At 25.3% G+C, this 18,370-nt stretch overlaps 1 protein-coding gene across 3 annotated transcripts in view; it reads left to right on the top strand.

The window, feature by feature from the left end:
• The window catches only part of spen (split ends), a 136,122-nt gene that overhangs the window by 72,698 nt on the left and 45,054 nt on the right, over nucleotides 1–18,370 (top strand). The window lies entirely within an intron of this gene.

Raw genomic sequence — 18,370 nt, 5'->3', positions numbered from 1 at the left:
AATAAGACATTTTAATTTATTTGGGTATTGTTTTCAATTTTTGGTTTATTGTTTGGTTGATGAGCCAACACCCACATAATAAATTTACTACAAAACCAACCAAAACTTGGTTGGGGAAAAACTAAATCCTCACTTAAAAAAAACGCCCACAGCTACCGGTTAAATTGAATAAAGTATTTAATGAGTTTTCAATTGTAAAATTTGCTCGTAAATCACACAATGACATGTTTTATTGGCTTAAAAGTATTTTTTTCTGTTGTTTGGTTTTCCAAATGTTTCTTTTTCGTTATTCCAAAACACTTAAAATGACACAGAGAGAGTGAGAGCTAAAAATATGTCACAAAGTGGGACATTTTGTATGCGAGTAAATTTAATAAACCGTTAAGCCAGCACTTCCGTTGTATATTTTTTGTGCAAAATCAATTCATTTAACTTAAGTATTCATAAATATTAAAATGAAATGAAATGCATTTCATATTGATGATATTTTTAATTACAAAAAGAATAATAATAATAAATTAAAATCAAATAAAACATTATTATTATGGTGTTTATGGCATTTTATTGTAATAAAATATTATCATGATGAGGAACAAATTAAAATTAAAGGTAATATTTAATAACAATAAAACCGATTTTCTCAATCTCAATTTATATTGTATAAATGTGTCAAAATAAAAGCTAAAAATTTGAAAAATCCCGCATTTTTAAGTCATACACCCAATATTTTCATAAAAAAGTACTGTTATACAAAATTAATTTTACACAAAAAAGAGTTATACACAAAATTTTCTATAGAAAATACTGTTCAACAAAAAAAATTCTATAGAGAAAAGTTTTATACAAAAAATGTCTATAGAAAAAAGTGTTATACAAAAAATTTCTTTAGAAACAAGTGTTATACAAAGAAATTAAATTGAAACCAGTGTTATAAAAACAAATTTCCATAGAAAAAAGTGTTATACAAAAAAATTTCTTCAGAAAAAGTGTTATACACAAAATTTTCTACAGAAAAAACAGTTTTACATGAAAAATTTCTATAGAAAAAAGTGTTATACAAAAAAATTTCTTTAGAAACGACTGTTATACAAAGAATTTCAATAAAAACCAGTGTTATAAAAACAAAATTCTTCAGAAAAAAGTGTTATACACAAAATTGTCTTTAGAAAATATTGTTTTGCATAAAAAGGACTATAAAAAAAACTGTTATACAAAAAATTTCTTTAGAAAAAGTGTTATACAAACAAATTTCTATAGAAAAAACTGTTATACAAAGAATTTCAATAGAAACCAGTGTTATACACATAAATTTCTTTAGAAAAAAGAGTTATACACAAAATTTTCGATCGAAAATCGTATTATACATAAAATTTCTTTTCAAATACTATCGTAACCACTGTTTATGACTGCTCCTTATTATTTAATATTCAGATCTCTTCCTTTTCGTATCTATTCCTTTTCTTAAATCTTTTCCTATATTTAATATTTTAATAAAATTCTTGTTAAACTCATTAATTTGCCTTCAATTATAACATTTAATTAAAATTACTGGCAAATAAACCTCAATTAATTTAAAAAAATAAATTAACAACAAAGCCCCCACAACAAGTTGGTCAAAAGGTCTACATATAACGTTTTAATCATGAGAAGCATTGAAGCACATGCAAATAAACTATAATATTCCTATATAAATTTAAATCCTTCCTTGTTCTTTCCAACGCCAGTCTGACAGTGAGGTTATTTTTTAAACAAGGGTTCGCATAAAATGCGTAAGTAAAAACTTTTTTTTATATGTATGTAGATCAACAACATACAAATTGGATTTTATTATGCCTGGGAAGCCATAAAAATGCAAGAAGGAATACAGAACAACAACAAAAAAAAAAACAAATACAACATCATTGAGAAAAACAAATAAACAAGTTCGTTCGTTCAATTCAATTCATTTAAAATGAACTTGATTGTTTATTTTTGTTTTCATTAAAATTTATACAGCAACACCAACAGCAACAACAAGGAAAATGTATCATCAATGTATTAAGAAGAAGAAAAAAAAGGATGGAGGAGAGTAACTTAAAATACACATGCGAGTAGTAAAATAATAATAACAATAACACACGATGGCAATCGTCACTATCATACGCACATGCAATGCATATGTTCTGCATATGCATGCATTCATACATACATCCACACATGCATAATTAATGCCAACGTGATGATGTTGCCATTGTTTTGAGTTGAGTTGTTTGGCTGTTTTTATCAGTGATGTCAACTATTTTAAGTGCTAAAAATTAAGATCCTTTATTAAAAGAACGATAATATTTGTAAAATAAATTGAAAACTAAATTTTCTGCTGATTTGATTGCAGCCAACTTATTTTATAGAAGTTTTAAGACCTATTATGACATTAAATATAAAACTGAATATATTTTGTGTAGATAATTGAGAAAAAGTACTCACAAATGCTGCAAATGTATCATTTGCTCTGACGTCAAACGACCACTTTGCCTTAATAATTGGTAAAAGCATAATATAAAACATTGCAATTTGAACAAAATTTAATTCAAAAGAAAATTGCACTGATTGACAAAACTGCGACTTTTGAGTTATTGAAAAGCACTAAATATAGCGCGTAAATCGCTAAATTGTCTGGTTTGTACGTCAATTTCCTTCTGTGTTTATATTTTTACTTCATCCATTTCAATTTCATCTCAACAACAAGGAATTAACAAAGAAAAAAACAATTTTAATTTGGAATGAAATAAAATTTAAAATTATACACAGGGAAATTGAATTAAAAGAAAGTTGTTAATAAAAAAAAGATGAGTCAAGAGCAGCTTTGCCAATTTAACGATTTTCAATAACCCAAAAGTCGCACTTTTTTCCTTGAAGTGGCTATGATGCCTAACAGAGTGCAGGTTTCAAATATTTAAAAAGTTTTCTGGAATAAATTTACATTTAATTCACTAAATGAAATTTTAATTAAGTGTTACATTATGTTTATTTGAATATTTTCTAAAAAAAAATATAAAAATTTCCATTTAACTAAAAAATATTTCTAATTTTTTTAGAGCAATCATGTGTTTATCTATAATTGTCATTTTTGCCCTGATAAATTCCATGTAAATAATTTAACAATATTTTTTTTCAATTGTTATGCTTATATTATTGTAATATGAGTAAATTTGTATGATGTTATATGAGGGCTGCATAAAAAGGGTATCCATTCGAATAATTATTCGAATAATTTAAAAGTTATCATTTTCGAATAACAAATAATTCGAATAATTTTATGTAGAATAATAGAATAAGAAGAATGAACATAAATGTAAAAATATATTTTAGTTTTTTAGTCAAAATAAGACTGACAGATTTTGGAATGGATTTCGAAATATAAATTAAGGATTAAGATTTCGTAATGCAAAAATAGAATGGCGAAATATTGGCAGAATTGCAATTATGTATTAAAAACCGAATGTATAATGCTATTAAAGGTGGCTTTAGACTATACGACTAACTTGACGAAGAGAAAACTCTAATCTTTTCATTATTTAAAAAAAATATATTATTCGAAAACGTTCAAATCTCATTTTAGTTGAATAAAAGTAAACCCGAATAATTTGTATACCCTAGAGTGAAAGTGTCTTTTAGAGCGTGAGCAGTTGGTAGTAGAAAAAAACACAACTTGAATAAATATTTGTTTGCGTAGCTGATGCGTAGAGTTTTTTTTCTTGCTCATATTTTAAATTGATTAAACAAATGCATTTTCATTGTTGTCTTTATGTTAGCATGATAACGTTTATTATTATGATGGTTATTGTCATTATTTGTATATTACTTGGGTAAATGTTGATAAAATTAATAATAAACAATTTTATAAATAAGGTAGATATCAAATTAATAAAAAAAAAATAATGCAGCTATTTTTTTATAAAAGTAAAAATAACAGAATTATTTCCCTCTAGCTTTTAAGGTAAACATAATTTTTAATGTTTAAAATCAATTTAATCAATTTAAAGTTGTTTATAATTATTTTTTAAATCAATTAACTTTAGCAGTTCTTTAATGCTTTTGCTAAGAATATCAGTAATGGATGTATTCTACAGCTTTTTCTAGTTGAATTTAAAGCCTTTTCTTTAAATTTAAGTATTTAAAACATTAGGCAGCACTGTATATGCACATTATAAAATAACAAACTTGGCATCACTAGAGAAATTTGTAAACAGAGAGTAGCTGTCAAAGAGAAAAAATTGTTGCCATAGTTATTGTTTTTGAAGCTTTTAAGCAATTTTTACATTTTTTTTATTAAGAAATCATATTTTTATAATGGTAAACATTAAATTATTAAAAAATCGCTCAGTTTGTTTACAATCAAAATATAAGAATTATCAGAATTTTAAAATGTTTACTGCCTGTTCTTCTAAACGAACATTTTCTTTCGTATTTTATATTGAAAACAACAAAAAAAATTAAATTTATTAGCATGATAAGAAACAGGCAGTTATAATTATTTTTCAATTATGCCGTTTAGATCAGATATATTGGGTGTAAAATGCGAGATTTTTTTCAAATTTGTAGCTTTTTTTTTGAAACATTTGTACAACATAAATGTATCCAAAGTATTGTCCATTGTTAGCTATGACCTTTTCCCATCTTTCTGGCAACATATGGAAACCAAGCCAAAAGAATTGCTTATCTTTTCAGTTCAAGAACGAATAAAGCCAATTTCGGAATAAAAAAATATGCAAAAATAACTTCTAATGTTTAAAACATAAACAATTTTGGAGTTTTTATAATTATTTTTTAATTATGCCCTTTAAATTAAATTACTTTAGTAGTTTTTAAATGCTCTTTAAATTTTTTTTTAATTATATGTTTAAAATAACTTTGGGTCTATTCTACAGCTTTTTCTAGGTGAATTTACCAACAGCAAATTAACAAACTGCACAAAATGTACAGCAAAATAACAAACTTGGCATCACTAAATGTGTTTGTAAACTGAGAGCAACTGTTAAAGAGAAAAAAGGTTGCCATATCTACAAACTTCTCTAAATGTTGCTGTTTTTTAAAGTTTTATCTAATTTATAAAATAGAAGCATATTTTACAATGAAATTGTATAGTTTTTTATAAAATACCAATGTTTTATTAAATTTCCGAATTTTTTTTTTATAATTTTTATAAAAATTAAATTGTTTTACATAAATATTTAATATTTTCTTTATATTTCTTTGCAGGTATGTACTTTAAAACTATATGACAAAATTAAAAAGGTAAAATTTGTTTAAGTTAAATATAATAGTATTAATGTTAATTATATTTCCAACAACATACATTTTTAATACAAACATAATTAAGTTGAAACATATTAAGGGCCTTGCCACCGGAAGTTATGTGCACATAAATGCTTTAAAATATTTAATAATAAAGTCAGCCTGCATTTTATGAACATACTATATGCAAATTAAAAATAATAATACAGCTAGTAAAACTGTACTTTTTTAAGAGATTACATAAAAAAGGGGTAACGGGTACAAACAATGCAATTTTTGGCACAAGAGTTTTAACATCCTTAATTCAAAAAACTGTGAAGCATATACTCATACACATGTTCAAAATCTAGCTCCCCCTACTACCCATGTTAACAAAAAATAAAAATAAAAAACTATATGCATATTTAAATAAGCTGTAAGTAAATGGGCTAAAATAACAAACATCTTAACGTGATTGTTAACTACTGCTAACTGCAACAAACATGTACGAGTAGTTTTTGAAAAAAAAACAAAAACTTTTTTCTGAGTAGTTATTTGCAAAACTTAAATAAAAAAAAAAAACAACACAAAAATTAAGGTAAACAACATACAACTTGCCGCGCTCTATGTTGCAGGTATGTATGTTTTCGTTGTTGGTGTTGTAGCATGTGCCAGAAAAAAAAGGTTAAAATACTTTAAATAGAACGTGGGCGCCAAAGCCTAGAGATCTAGTACAAAATAAATATTTTAGTTTATTACAACAGTGTTTTATTTAGTAGTGATGGCACAAAAGGATCCGGTTAATGGTTTTATCCAAAAAAGCCAAATAAGGTGGATATAGAGGCGAATTAAGGCAATTTTTTTTTCAAGAATATCAGTTTTAAATCGATTGAATAATTCACAAACTCCTAACTGAATGAAATATTATTTAATATTATTCTATTTCGCTGCAGAAAAAAGCAAAAAAATTCAAACTCGTGTTTGCTTTTCTTTATTGGAATATTGATTACTTACGTCAAACAGATTATGCTAATAAAAAACGTGAATATTTTTTTAAAGTTTATTTTTAATTAATTGCTATTTTAGCCAAATGAATGAAAATTGGACTCTAGCTTGAGCTTTAAACGTCTTAATAGAGCAAGCAAAGTAATAAAACATGTTAATTCCTACATAAAAATACTTTGAAACAAGAATTATTTTCAAAGCAACATTAGTGGTATTCGGCATGCGATGAGTTTTTGAGGGAAAAATCTAGTAAATGGAATTTTTTAGGATTTTTGCACCTTTCTTTTGCAAATCAACAAACCACTCAAAAATATGTTAAAATCTTAACAAATAATTACTTTACTTTGTTTATTTTCCTATTTTATTTCAATTACGCCATATTGAAAGAGAGAGATAGAGCCAAACTCAATAAATATTGCAAAAAAACTAAATATGGCAACATCTTAACGAATATCTGTTTGTCTTTCTCTATTATTTCAACTACGCCATATTGAAAAAGAGAGTCAAAGTTTGCAGAAAAAAAAACTACTAAAATTTGTAAACACCTTAACAAATAACTGTTTTTCTTTGTTTATTTTCTTGTTTTCTTTCACTTTCTCTATTATTTTAATGACGCCATATTGAAAGAGAGAGAGAGAGATAGAGGCAAACTCAATAAACATTGCTACAAAAGCTAAATATGGCAACATCTTATCGAATAACTGTTTGCCTTTCTCTATTATTTCAACGACGCCATATTGGAAAAGAGAGTCAAAGTATGCAGATCAAAAAACCGGTAAAATTTGTGAACATCTTTAAAAATAATTGTTTTTCTTTGTTTATTTTCTTGTTTTCTTTCACTTTCTTTATTATTTTAATGACGCCATATTGGAAAAGAGAGAGAGAGACAGAGACCAACTTTATAATCACTCAATAAACATTGCAACAAAACTATTATTTCAACTTCGCCGTATTAAAAAGAGAGCGAAATAATTGTTTTTATTTGTTTATTTTCTTGTTTTCTTTCATTTTCTTTATTATTTTAATAACGCCATATTGAAAAAGAGAGAGATAGAGGCCAACTCTATATAGCAAAAAAATTAAATACGGCAACATTTTTACAAATAATTATTTTTTTTTTGTTTATTTACCTATTTTCAATTACTTTTTTCTCCATTTTAATAACGCCATATTGAAAAGAGAGGCAAACTCAATAAACATTGCAAAAAATGTTACATTTTATAGTGTTGCCAAGGCATAATCCAGTGAATTTGGTTTGTTTTATTCAAAAAATGGGAATTTTGCAAAATGCACTCTTCTCTAAAGCTTTCTGAATGCCCCTATTTATTTGTTTTTAGTCTAGCCCTCTTAAACACACACTTCTCATGTCAAAAATAAGTCTAGTTCCTTTCCATTTAAATTTTATTTTATTTAAAATTCTATGGCCATCATGTCGTATGCAAATTTCTAGCGTATACAAACATAACAAATACTTCAATTTAAAAATAAATATTTTATGTTAAGAAAAAAAAAACAAATCAGCTAACACCCAGCCGAGTCAATATTAGACACAGAGCGAGAGCCAACGGAGACAGACAAACAATAAAATTAAGACAACAATGTTGGTGGTGGTGGTGTCACAAAAGCTATTAAAAACACTTGAGTAAAGCTGTCAACGCATTCTAATGCCTCTGGCCAAACAGTGGGGAGTTTGACAGGCATGCAAAAATGTGGTTACACAAACTGTCACGTCATTTTGACACATGAAACTAAACGGTACCCTAGCAATAATACAGGCAGGGGATTTATTAGTCAATATGTTTTTGAATTAACTCTGGTTCTCGGGATAAAAACACATAATTTAGCATAACTCAAGAATGATTAACAAAAATATGAAACAAATCTAATTCAGATAATTTGAATTAGATTGTTTTTTAATCTGCTCAATATTTTGAAGATAATCAGAAAGTTTTGGCAAAAACAAATTTAAATTTTTTTTTTTTAATTTATTTTATTAAAATCGAGGGAAATTATTTGATTTAATTCACAATTAAGTGATGATATTTTATTAAATGTTGCCTTTTTTTATTACAATGCATTTTAATACTTTCTTTACATCCTTGTAGTTTATATTGTGCAACCCTGTATTCACAATAGACAAACAAATTCTCTATAGGTATATTGTCAAATACATATGTATTTATTTTAAGAAAAACTTTAAAAATAACTTTTCTTTAACATAATTTACAAATACAATATTTTTATTCTTTACTTGCTCACACGGAAAAGAAAACATAGAAAATAAAATTGATATGGCGATGGCAAAAAGAAATGAAGTCTCAAACGAAGCGTGCCTTCTACATGTAGTCGACACCATTCACAATTATACACAAAAACACACACCCAACACTACTTCTCGGCTACTCAACTCAAGTAAAACTACAAAAGAAATGAAAAAGAAACGAAAGATAGAAAAACCGAAACACCAACAGATATACAACAGACTGACTGACAAAAAAATATAAAGAATTGATGCAAAAGTTCAATGAACTTTTATGTATAAAATTATATTATTATTTATTTTTTTTTTCACTTCATATTTATTTTTCAAATCATTAAAAAACACAAGAAGAAGCAGCTGAAGATGGGAAAGACAACAACAACAGCTACAAATAAATTAAATAAAAAGAAGAAAAAAAAATAGAAACTTTATGTTGGAAAAATCTCTAATGAAATATGTATTAATGTATGTACACAGCAAAGAAATTATAAAAAAAATATATAAACAAAATATGATTAACAACATACACACAATAATAATGACAAATAACAAGCAATAACAACAACAACATCAAATCATATTTGAAACTACTCATCAACAAGATGGCCACATTCATTATAAATCTCACAACAACAACACTACTATCAGCAGCATTATTGTGAATAGTTATAGAGCAGTGATGTTCAAAAATAAGAATGAAGATGTATTGGTGAGAGAGCTACCCAGCAAACATAATGTCAAACACTTAAAATAAGAACAAAATAAAGAATGTTTAGATTTAGAATTTTTGCCAGATATAACCAATTTATTAAATTAATGTAATTTAAATTTTAAGGAAATAAAAGAATACACATTATACGGCCGAAATTCTCTAATTTTTTTTATTTATTTCTGACTTTGTTGTTTTGTGTTCAATTGTAATTGAAACGCGTGTGTTTGCTTTGCTTCGCCCAAAAACCAACCAACAACAATGCTTAATGAATTTCTGAAAAAATGAGACATTTGTTACGCTCTTTTAAAGAGAATAAGAATATGTGTGTTGTTACTCAGCGCGAAAGCACAATGAAATGAACATCATTGTTATAGAGTCTCGTGATTTATTTGATATAGAAAATAAAAGAAAATATATAATTGTAGCTTGATTTGGTTTTTTATTTTCTATTCAACACGCAGACTTCTTGTGATTCTTTTAGATTTTCTTTTATAATGTTTGTTTGTTTTTCTAGTTTGTAGCTAGGCCATCTTTAATTATTTTTTCACATTGTGTTAAATTTTACACCAAAAAATTGGCGGGATTTTTTTGTATAATCAGTTTCTTTGCTTTATCTCATTTTGGCGGGATTTAAATGTGGTATTAAATTAATAAATTAAGAAATATGGTATTGAGTTGGCAGATATTAATCATGTTAACACTTTGGGGGCTATTTGAATTAGTGTTAAGTTAGAGACTAAAACAAATTATAGAACTTTTTGAATATAAGCTAAAATACTCTTGAAAATCGTTATTGTCAGCGGTGACAATTTAGTGTTTTTTTCAAGCTATATACATATATAACAAATAATTTTCAAGGATGGTAATGCCCCGCCAGTTCTTGCAGTTTGTCAAGTCACCCTTTTGGGGATATTTACTTTGGGATTTTAAAAAAGAAGGAATCGCTTCATGCCACCCCTTAAGTGGGTGGCAGACAGAGAGCTTTACGCTCTCACTAATTTGTTTATTTAAAGAAAGATTATTTTTTTCGAATAAAAAACAAATTTGTTAAATGTTTTCGCTACAATTGAAATTGAGCCAAAAAATGTATAAAAAACAATTTACATATTTTGCTTTAATTTTAGGCAAAAATAATATTTTGACAAATGAATAAAATTAAACGGATTAGTAAAGAAAAAACCACAACAAACAGCTGTTCTTGTCAGTTTTAATAACGTAAATCTATGATTTAAATAAAAAAAAACAATATATAAAATATTTTTTTGGAAAATCAACATCTACAATACCATAAAAATTATAAATAAGGAAGTATTTATTTATTTAACTTTATGTTTTCATTATTATTTATATAGAAACTAAACTAAATTAAACAATAAACCAAACTAAATTTGTTTAAAAATATCATTAAACTAAAAGGTTATACAAAATGCAGTTGACATACAAACTTTGTATATAAACCAGTTTAAACCGCTAAAAACACAATACTGTTGTTGACTACAGTTGACGTTTGTTGTTTTTTTTTTGCTTTGTTTTGTTTACAAATCAACCCAACAATACAATCTTAAATAGCAACACTGCAATAATATGTGTGTTGTTGTTGGTTGGTTGGTGTGTTTGTTCAGTGCAGTTATGGTGTTTTAATATACACTGAACATACTGTTACATACATATAATTAATAAATTACATGTTTGGTATTTTTGTTATTGTATTTATTTACAAAATAATTGCATTTTAACAAAAATAAAAAAAAGTTTTAAACCGAAAAAAAACTGGCGCATTAAGCAAATTGCATTGTGAGAAAAACTACAAAGAAAATATTTCTTTTAAAGTTTATTGTATACATTGTAAAAAAAATAATTACCAAAACTGGGTCTTTAGTTTTACAACAAATTTGAACTGGCTTTTGGAAATACAGAAATTTCTATTTTTTTACTGATTTTGTTTTATAAATTTATAATACAAATTTTATTTTATGAATTTTTATTTTTGATCTCAAAATTTAACAAATTTTGTTTTAGTTTTACTTTAAATTAGAAATGGTTTTTCTTAATATAAAAATTAATTTGTTGAATACAACAATTTTAACTAAATTTTTTACAAATTTATAATAAAAATTAAGAATAAATGAGGCTATCAGCGCAAAAGTGGTGTAAACCCAAACTATTTACTTAGGGGTATTGGTAACTTACACCACTTATGCTGTATTACTTTATATTATACTCAGCTCCATCCACTTTATATTGATAAATGGTAATGTAAAGAACAGAAATCAACAAAAATTGTGGGTTACACCACTTTTGCACTAATTTTATTTTTATTCTTAATCTTAAATTTTCTTAATTAAAAAAAATATTTTTTGTTTATTAATTGGTGTAAATTTTTAGAAAATTATTTTTATATTTATTAATATAAAAACTTTCTTTATAATTTTCTTCATTTGGTTATATATTGTACATATTTCCCTCTTTTCTTTATCTTCTTTGCATTTACTGCGTTTTTATACGTTAATTTCCTTCTTCTCTGTGTTTTTTTTCTTTTTATTTCTGTTTCTCCTTAAGATTTTTATATGTCATTGACACTCACTCTATAAATTTCCATGTTAATTTTATTTTTACAGCTTTTTATTATGTTTATTTGTATTTTTATTTCTTCGACTTATTTGTTTTATTTTCTTAATAGTTTTTAAACTTTAAACACTAACTTTAGTGCTGACTAATGCCCTCTTTCTTTATTTTTTTTTTGCACATTTTAGCTTCTTTTATTTATTTTTCTTAGCTTTTGAGTTTCTCTTTTGTAGTTTTTTTTTTGTTTAACAGAAATTTGCATTTATCTTTTTTCATTTCTTGACTTGGTTAATTTGTATGTTGTTAAAGCCGCCAATAATGTTTAAGCACGTAATTTGTAGTTTTCAAAAGTTGTGGTGTTTGTGTTTGTTGTTCACCAAAAATGTAAAAAAAAAATAAAATAAATAAAAATCGCTAAACAAACTCACACTGCAAAACAGTTTAGATTTTTGGCGCGTTTTTGTTTGTAAATGATTTGTTATTGTTTTGTAGTCAAGATTTTTACAAATGGCGCTTTTTTTATACTCATTTTCTCTTGTTAAATATAAAAATAAACACTGACGCACAAACACATACATATACATGTCAAAATACATGAACAGTTGCTTAAATTAGTACTAAACCTTGCTCCTTACTCCATGTAAATTCTAATTAACTTTTAAGTTTGTAGTATTTGTAAACAATAAAGTCTAAAATCTAATGAATAATGTTAGGCTTTACATTATTAAAGCTCTCCTTTGTTGAACAAATTTATATTTATTTTATATATTGTATAGTTAAATATAATCTGTTTTAATATAATAAAAAAAAATTAATTTATACATGCCAAGATGTGCTAATCAAGTTGACCTTTTGTGACAATTTTTTTGTGTGTTTTGTTAGAAAAAATATATAAAAAAGCACAAAATGTTTAAGTTGATAACAATAGCAAAATATATTAAATTTAGCAACAAAAATAAATAAAAATTGCAAATGTGGCAGTAGATAAAATACAATTTTTTTGAACTTTATACCCCATAGAATTCTGTGTTTTTTTTAAGTACTAATAAATAGTATATCTACAAACCACAGTGCGGGAATTTCAATAAAAAAATGGAAATAAATCCAAACACTTTTAACGGGAGCGGGGTCACAAGCACACAAATTGGGGTTCATCGGTTATATGCCAAATTTAATTATGTTTTTGTATAGTTACGAGAAATTAAAATTTCTTCCTTGATTGCTTTAATCAGCTGTCAAAACAAACGTAGTTATCAGATTTAAAAGCTTTTAAAGGATTCCTAGATTTAAATTTTACAATTTCATTATTTTAATTTATTTAATTACTGCGATTTAAACAAAAATCCATTTAAATTATTATGAATATAACTCAAATTTAATGTAATTACAAAAAAAAAACATTTCAAGTTTCAATTGAAAATAATTTATTTAACTAAAAATAAAAATCCAGCTGGGTTTTGGTATTGTTGCTGAATTTTTGGTTGGCGAAATACATGGCAACAACAAAAGCTTAATTTAATTTATTGTATTATTAATGGAAACTATTCTCTATATTTTAAATTTTATTTATTTGTGCTATTGTTGTAATTTTATTTAACATTTAATAGAGCAATGACAATTGCTCGTCGTTCGTATGTATTTTGAAATATGTACATACAAAATTGCAGCTCTGTATACATAAAAAAAAAACAACAACAACAATAATGTCATTGATGCGCTCTCTGTTGTTAACTATTGCTTGCATTGTTGTTACTTTTGCTGCTGCTGCTGATGCATATTTGATATTTTGTGTGTCCGTCTGTCGCACGGTTTATCATGTCAGTTCATTTAGTTTGTCTGCTATTTTGTTGTAGTTGTTTGCAGTAGCTTTAAGTTGAGTGATTTATTTCGTATGTTTTTGTTGTTGTTGTTGTTTGTGGTTGAATGAATAACAACTACTGCAGCAGGAACAACGACGACAACAACATACATTCATATATGTATGCTGGTTGGTATACAAAAATTATTTTCAATTGAATTCATTCGTTTTTATTAAAATCAAGTGTCGTTGATGAATTTGAATTGATGTTGTTGTTGATGATGATAATAATAGCAACAACAACAACTACAACAGCATCAATAATAATAATAAAAGAAAACTCCCAACTAAATTTAACGAAATACATTCACTCACAATTAGACAGAATTACAGTTAAAGAGATACAGAAATATGTAGTGAAAATGAGAGAGGGAGAGGGTAAAGGCATAAAATAATAATAATAATAATATTTTTCTTTAAAGGAAAATTATTTTTACAGGATATGGCAAAAGGAAAAAGATTAATTAAATTGTTTTTAAACATTTAAAAAACAAATTTAATAAATATTTGTTATACTTATTGTCGGTATTAATTTTTTTTATAAATTTATGTTTAAAATGAAATTGCTATATTTTAATCTGTTTTTTTTTTGCATGTGTCACATGCCATTTTCTATAATACATGACATTTTAAATCTTAAGCTACAGAAAAACTAAAATTGCTAACAAAATTATAACATTTTCATAACTTCTAAATTATTTATTTTTTTTGTAGCTCTTTTTCTTTGTTTTTAATTTTGCTAAATCATGTAAACGAAATGCCAATAATTTTCTAACCCCAAAAATAAAACAAAACCAAGAAAAACACCTTGGCAATTGTTCAATATTTTGGCATCACAAAACACGAAACAAAATAAATTGAAATAAAAAAAGAAAAACAGTTTTTGTATAAATAAATAAAATAATCATAAAAAACAAAGATCTCTTAAACTACACAAAACAAACAAGAAGAAAACAAAATTATACAATGATATTGGCCAAAAAATAAATGTCGCCAACAACATATGCAACGTAATACATAGTAAGAAAATTTGAAAATTCACCAAAAAAAAAAAAAAACTAAAAAAGAAAAAGAGCAAAAGTTCAAAGAAATGAAAAAAAAATAAACAGACATTTAATGAAAAAGTCTAACAAAACAGACGCCAAACACGCAAAAATAATCTGCTATTTTTATGATGACTTTTTTGTGTATAGTATGTATTTTCCTTCAAAATGCATACACATTTGTATATTTATACTTTGACAAGTTTAGAAGAAAATATTTTGTCAAAATCTGAAAAATTTTAAGGTGTTGTATATTTTGGTTATTAGAAATTTGTTAGATTTAAGGGAAATAATTAATGGTTTTGTGTGATTTTTGGGATTTGTCATATTCTTAAAAAGAATTCGAGGTATTTTTGAGAAAAATATAGCTTGAAATCAGAAGAAATGATTTTATAGATTATACAACTTTATTATTGTTATATTTATATATAAAGTTTGAATGTTTTTGTAAAATTAGAGTCAAAAATTTATAATTTATACTGGTTGTGACAATTTTTAAGTTTAATTTCCCATCCCTGGTATTAGTGGGGCTTATTGTACAAATATGGCCACACTGGATAGAGAGAGAGCAGAGAACTTCAGTGGTGCCAACTGCTGGTGAAGACTTTGACTTTAATTTGCCATCCCTGGTACAAATGGGGCTCATTGTACAAATATGGCCACACTGGAGATAGAGAGCAGAGAACATCAACGATGCCAACTCCTGGTGAAGCCAGACTTGATGTTTTTTTTATACTATATTATTTAAGTAATTTTTAAATCAAAAATTCAAATTGTACGAACAAAAAAACATCAAATCCTAATAACTCCGACAACCCTAACGCTTACTTGTTCTAACAAAAAAATATTTGATATTTTTAGCAAAAACAAATTTCTAAACGACGCAAAGGCGCCCAATTATAGCAGAACACGTAAATCGTTTTTACATTTGGATAGATTCAAAAAATTCATATGCATACATTCAAATATATGTATGTACGTCTATTTGACAGTAGTTGCAGTTGTATTATGATATTATTAAGGATAATTTTTTGTGTGTGTATCTACTATATTTTCTATTTCATCTTGTAAATTTGTTTACAAAAAAAAAAACATTGTGTAAACGAAAACAACAAAAATTTTGAAAAATATTGCAAAGAACATTTCGTCATATATTAAAAATAAATCAAGGAAAAAGTTATGAAATTCTATGAGCTGAGCAAAGATAAATATGATAAATAGACAAAATTATTAATGTTCTTCTAAAAGCAAATAAATTTTGAGAAAATCTCAAGAACAAAAACTATTTTGGGTTAAATTAAGAAATTCAAGTTAGTGAGATTAATGATATAAAGATTTTGGCAATATATAAAGATATTTTATTTATTAGTTATTATTTATAAAAATTGTTACATATATTGTATTTTTTTTAAAGCGCTTTTTGTTTTAAACTAGTTGGCTATATACAATGTTGCCATATGTACAAAATTCCTTAAATAGGCAGCGATGCCAACCATTTAGTTGCGACATATCTACAAAAGCCCTTTAATAATTTACAAAATTTAGTTTATAAATATAAGAAATTTAAAATACTTAACCATAACTTTCTTTCCAGTTGTATTTTTACTATATAATTTATTTCAAATCAAGTAAACACTGTGTTTAAACATTATTAAATATTCCCATAGTTTTTTTAAATTTTTCTTAATTATTTTTTTTCTTTATGTTTTTATCTCTTCTAAATCTATGAATATTTAAAAACCCAAACAAAACAAATACATTTTGCCATAAATTTCATTTATGACAATTTTAAATACAATTGTTCACTCACAACACCAATAACAAACAAAAATAAACAAAAAGTCATTAAAATAAATTTGCAATTTGTTGGTTTTATCGTTATTTTTTCCACAAAGCAAAAAAACATACAATTTTACAAAAAATAAAAAAAATGAAATTCAAAAAAAACTATACTAAAGAAAATTAAATGTGTGAAATATCAAATAAATCATTAAGGGGTGGCAAAATACAGAACAAAAACAATAAAAACGGAATTTTATTTTAAATGATAAAAATAAAGAAAAAAATAATAACCTACACCAATATAATATATATGGAGGAATATTTGTTATTGTTGGTGGTATGATTAATCAACAAAGCTAAAAATATTTTACATATTTTTCCGCTTGATTTTGAAAAATTGTCTGTAGTTGGGATATAAATCAATTTATTTGTTTGTGTTTAAACATATTTTGTTTAAAATAAACAACAATTATATAATAATTTAAAGGAATTTAATAAAAAAGATTTAAAAAATATAAAAAATCATTATGGCCGTAAATTGTTTACATTTGCTGCAAACAAAGCTGCCGGTTTAAAGATAAGATTGGCAACTCAATGTTACCCAATGTCTTAAAGAAAATGTAGGCAGAATTACGGACACAATTTTTTTGTATGTTCTAGGATGTGGTGAAAACGTGTGAATGTTCATGTGTATAGTTTTATTTGTAATTTTTAAAAAATTTGCGTCTTTTTGTGTGTAAATGAATAAGAACATAACATTGACAAATATTGTCCACACGGACAAGAAATTGTTCGCTGCGTGAACAAATGTATGTGATTTTAAAAAACGCCAGTTATTTGTTAATAAATATTATGTTTAAAAATAACTAAATATAATTTTAAGTATTTCTTTATAAATAAATATTTTAAAACCGAATTTTATTGACTAATTTGTTTCATTTCCTCTTTCTTTGCAGGTACGTTATATTTAAACACACACACAATTTCTCTCTACTCAGGATGTGTAACCAAATAGAGAATATTTATTGTCTGGCAATTGCTTAAAAGCAGAAATATTTATTACGGTTTTATTTAGTGGTTTTTTTAATAAATATTTCAAAATTCCCCCCAAAAAAATGGATTTATTTATTACACAACTTTAAAGGCAATTTTAATGACAATTGCAGCAGCAGCAACAACCACCATGACAGCTACTGCAAACTACGGCAATGCAACAACAGCATATTTAATAAACAAATAATACCTAGCAACAACAAATAACAAAAAAATATATTGTAATAAAAAAATGCAATTCCACATTTAATAAAAACAACAATAACAAATTATTACAAATGAGAAAACCTAAAAAAAATCACACACATTACGTTTTTTCGAAAAAATGAAATGATTGAAACAAAAACACAATAAAATAAATGAAAAAAAAAATATTGTATAACAAATTGTTTATGTCTGAAAATAATAATGGAAAGGAAATATAATATTGGAAAACGTATTGAATTTAAAACGTTAAATATAAATTTGATAATAAACAAATATTGAAAAGAAAACAAATACAAAAATTATTGCAGCCACAGCAGAAAAATAAACTGTATTTTACAAATTTCAAGAAGTTTTGTGATGTAAGTTTAAAAAAAAATATGGAAAAAAAACAAAATCAATTGAGCAGTTTTTATACTTTTTATAAACAACTCTGTATGTTATTTTTGTACAAATGAAATCAACACTGTAATGTTTACAACTCTGCAAATGGCGATGCCAACTATGCAAAAAATGTGGTAAACAAATTTTCCTTGAAATCTAAGACAATTTTATTTTTTGATTATCTCCGAAACTATTAAGCAGATTAAGGAAATTATATTAGTGCAACTTGATAGTATTTTGAATTAAAATTA

Source organism: Calliphora vicina, chromosome 2 (genome assembly GCF_958450345.1).
Source record: "Calliphora vicina chromosome 2, idCalVici1.1, whole genome shotgun sequence".
Lineage (NCBI taxonomy): Eukaryota > Metazoa > Arthropoda > Insecta > Diptera > Calliphoridae > Calliphora > Calliphora vicina.
This window is presented reverse-complemented; position numbering and strand designations above follow the sequence as displayed.